Source organism: Salvia hispanica, chromosome 3, assembly GCF_023119035.1.
Source record: "Salvia hispanica cultivar TCC Black 2014 chromosome 3, UniMelb_Shisp_WGS_1.0, whole genome shotgun sequence".
Classification (NCBI taxonomy): Eukaryota; Viridiplantae; Streptophyta; class Magnoliopsida; order Lamiales; family Lamiaceae; genus Salvia; species Salvia hispanica.
This window is the reverse complement of record NC_062967.1, coordinates 36,738,632-36,743,122: the sequence shown is the minus strand read 5'-3', so window position 1 is coordinate 36,743,122 and position 4,491 is coordinate 36,738,632. Positions and strand designations below refer to the sequence as shown.

The window sequence follows — 4,491 nt, the reverse complement described above, 5'->3', positions numbered from 1 at the left end:
AGTCCTTATACTTTAATCAAAATGTTCATTAGGTCCTTGTACAATTTTTTCGTTTTAATAGGTCCTTATACTTTTCACAATATTTTTATCAGGTCCTCGTACAATTTTTCGTTTTATTAGGTCCTTATACTTTTATTATCTTTCATTAGGTCCTTGTACAATCTTTTATTTTAGGGAACTTTTTACATTTATCTTGGATAATAATCTAAATTTAATTAAACTTAATGAACTTTTTAATATTCCATTATTTAACTTAGCATAGTCTATAAAGATAATATCATCTTGTTATCCAATAATCTCAATAAGTTGTAGATAATAATAAAAAGATTAACCGTGATGATTGAAGATTAAAATCGAATTTTTTTTAGAATAACTATCCGAATTTTCAATTGATTATTTATATTTATATTGAAAGGTATGTTTCCCTGAATATTTATAATCATAAGATAAGTTAAATAATAAAACTAAAGGTTCATTAAATTTAATTAAATATAAATTATTATCTAAGATAAAAGTAAAAAAATATCTTAAAATAAAAAATTGTATAAGGACCTAATAAAAGTTATAATCAAAGTATAAGGACCTACTAAAACGAAAAAATTGTACGAGGATGTGATGAAATTTATGAGAAAGGTGTAAGGACCTATTAAAACGAAAAAAATGTACGAAAAACTAATGAACATCTTGATTAAAGTATAAGGACCTATGAATGTGTTTTGCCACGTATAAATTGAAATGGATGTATTTTAATCTAATACTCTCGCATGCCACTGATTTTATGTTAAATGTTTCATAGCCATGCTCAAGAAAAGCTTACCTACTCAGTTCCAATACCCGAACCGACTAAGATCGGTTATATGAATGGTTCCGATTATCAAATTACTACGGATCTCAGTTAGAATCGAGAGCGATGTAATTTCACCAAAAGAACCGACCGTTATAATTTATAAATTCAAGAATAAACAATTAAGCATAAACTTTATAGTACAGGATTTTTTTCTATGCAACAGCGAAAAATTGAAAACTACGAAAAATTTCATCTGCTCCTCAAACCCAAATGCGCCAAAACTTTGGTTACAGAACTCAAATTGCATCGAATTCGATTTCTATTATATTGTTAAATTTCTGGCTTGACATCGTCACCAAAAGATACATATTGCACGGAATTGACTAAAATTTCATCCGTTGATTTCATGTTCATGATTACTTATATCGATTTCCTGAGTTTATAGCTAGTAGAAAAGTTTTCGTGAGAGAATTGTCCACCGAAAAATATAGTTTCTGAGTTTTGATTGGTTTAGATTTAGATAATTCTTTGCCCAATATATGTCGAGGCTCTTCCACTAAATGGTCTATTCTCTTACATAACTCCATTCACATTTTATAAAGTACTACTCCCTCGGTCCGCGAATAGGAGCTCCATTTTTCCATTTTAGTCCGTCCATGAATAGAAGTCCCAGTTCACTTTTACTATAAATGGTAATAGAGTCTCACCTTTCACTAACTCATACTCACATTTCATTTAAAACTAATATATATACAAGTGGACACCTATTTCACCCACTTTTTTTTAACATTTCTTAAAACTCGAGCCCCGCCCATAAATGGAACTCCTAATGGCGGACGGAGGGAGTATAAAACTAATATTCACATTTTCCTTTTTGGTTATCCCATTACAAACGAAACGTTTTCTAAAATGGAGACAAATCTCTCTCTACTTTTTCATCCCTCGTACTTCACTGTCTCTTCATTAACTCACAAAACAACACTATATAAAAGCTCGTGCTGATTTTCAAAAGTTTCATTTTAAGTGGGACGGAGGGAGTAGATAAAAGTAATGAGCGATGAGCTGCTGAGGTACGAGGTTGGTTGTAATGTTTTGGCGATGTTTGTTGGCAATGTGAATTCGGGGAGAGCGGTCGACACGTGCAATTGGAACGGGGTGGGACGAGCGGAGTTGAATGAAGATGAGAGAGGAGATGAAGTGGTGGATGTTGGGGTGGTTTTGAGGAGGGGGTTTGTGATGAATTGGTCGATAACGCCGACGAGTTATTGTAGGAGCTGCGGACCAAGTAAGATATTATTCACTTCTTTCCTTTATTCAGTACAAACTATGATCTTGATGGTTAGAAAATGTCAATAGATGGTTAGAAAATGTCAATAGATGACAAAATAATAGCAACAGAAAATGTCAACATAGTGTCAATGGTTGATGTTGTGTTGACATTTACATTTTTTGTTGCTACTATTTTGTCATTTGTTGAACAGATATATTTTAACGATTCAGATCATAGTTTGGAGATATGAGTTTACATTTTATCGCTACCCATATGTAATAATCTTAAATAGATTGTATATCTAATTAAATTAGTTATAAGGATGAAGGTGAGATTACACTATTTACAAGCCAAGTTTTTGAAAGAGAAGGTAACTGAACAAGAGGTAAGTACTCCCTCCGTCCCTCATTAATTGTCCAGAGAATAGACAATAGCGAGAATCGAACGCTGACATGTTAGACATTCAAGAGACACACACACACAGAATAGGTGTTGCCGCCCGCATTGACAAATATTGCGTCCCTCCATGCAAAATAGTCTTGTTTTTCCATCTTTGATCGTCCACTAAAATTAGACTCTTGACTGTTTACGGTGTATTTAAAAATTAATAATGTCGATTGTCTTTGCAGGAAAGACCAGACGCCATATGTTCTTTTTCATAGGTATGTGCATGTTCTTAATTAAATCTTCTTTTTTCAATCATTCATACTTCACCTACTCTGTTTCCTTTATGTTTGATTGTTGTCAGCATACTTTTTCACTTTCATTATTCTCAGATTCCTTAAATTTAACAACTCTTTTGCTTGACAGGTGGTCTGACTATAGCCGCTCTTATATCCTGTGTGATGGCTTCATATGTCTTCACTCGAAGGAAGCGTGGAAAGGCAAAACAAGAGCAACAAAAAGACATCGAACACTTTCTGAAAAACAATGGAAATTCTGCACCGATTAGATACAAATACTCCAACATAAATAAAATGACAAACTCATTCAATGAAAACTTGGGGAAAGGAGGATTTGGCAATGTTTTCAAAGGACAGTTTCCCGATGGTCGTCCTGTGGCGGTGAAAGTCTTGAATGAATCAAATGGAGATGGGGAAGATTTCGTGAATGAGGTCGCCAGTATTAGCAGAACCTCCCACATTAATATCATCACGCTTTTGGGATTCTGCGTTGAAGGTTATAAAAGAGCTCTCGTTTATGATTTCATGCCTAATGTATCTCTTGAGAAGTTCATTGGCAATAGTGCATCCTCGTCTCAAGAATCTGGGTTGGGATGGGACAAATTGTTTGAGATCACTCTTGGGGTAGCTCGAGGGCTGGAATACTTGCACCAAGGCTGTAATACAAGGATTCTGCATTTGGACATAAAGCCTCAGAACATTCTTCTCGATAAGGATATGAATCCAAGGATTTCAGATTTCGGGCTTGCTAAATTGTGTCCAAACAGATCAAGCATAGTCTCTATGATGGGGACAAGAGGTACTATAGGATACATTGCCCCTGAAGTGATTTTTAGAAACTTGGGAGATGTCTCTTATAAGTCGGATGTGTATAGTTATGGGATGCTGGTTTTGGATATGGTTTGGGGAAGGACAACCGTTGATCGAAGAGATGTAGATTGTACTAGTGAAATATATTTCCCCACATATCTCTGCAAGCAGATTGAGATGAATGCTGAAAGAGATGGAGATCTTGCTGGAGCATTGGACGAAGAAGACGAAAGCCAACACGTGAAGAGAAATTTGATCATTGTTGGGCTGTGGTGCATTCAGACAAACCCTAGGGACTGACTGTCGATGACAAGGGTGTTAGAGATGTTGGAAGGGAAATTTGGGGCATTGGAGGTTCCACCTAAACCTTACCTAAATTCACCCCCTAGAGCAGCACCAACCTCTTCAACTTCTGAATCTTTATACTCCTCCGTTCCCTCATAGTTGAGGCGGAACTTTTCAGCACGGAGTTTAAGAAATGAATGTTGAGTGTGTTAAATAAATAGATAAAAAAGTAAGAAAGAGAAAAAGGTAGAGAGAATAAAGTAAAAAGTGAATAAAGTAGAGAGAATAAAGTAAGAGAGAGTAAAGTAAGAGAGGGGAAAAAATTACTATAAATGGAAATGACTCAACTATGAGGGAACTTCCCGAAATGGAAAAATGACTCAACTATGAAGGAACGGAGGGAGTAGTATTTTTCTTGAATTTGTGTGGTAAGTTATGTTAACTTTTACTGTAGAAAGTGTGTTACTGTCTGTTTACATAGCAACAAGAATGTATCCTTGACCTCTATATATCTCTATCTTTTTATTGTAAAGTAAAGTGAAGATCTCTGGCTTTGACCGCTCCGCCAAACTACGTAAATAGATATTGCATCAAATCCGATTTGTATTGTTACTATGATTATGGTTTGTTTTTTTTGCCTTATCTCTTGTTATTTT

General features: G+C 34.9%; 1 pseudogene; it reads left to right on the top strand.

Moving 5' to 3' along the window:
• Positions 1-1,837: 1,837 nt before the first annotated feature.
• Positions 1,838-3,994, top strand: LOC125210030 (annotated as a pseudogene).
• Positions 3,995-4,491: the final 497 nt, after the last annotated feature.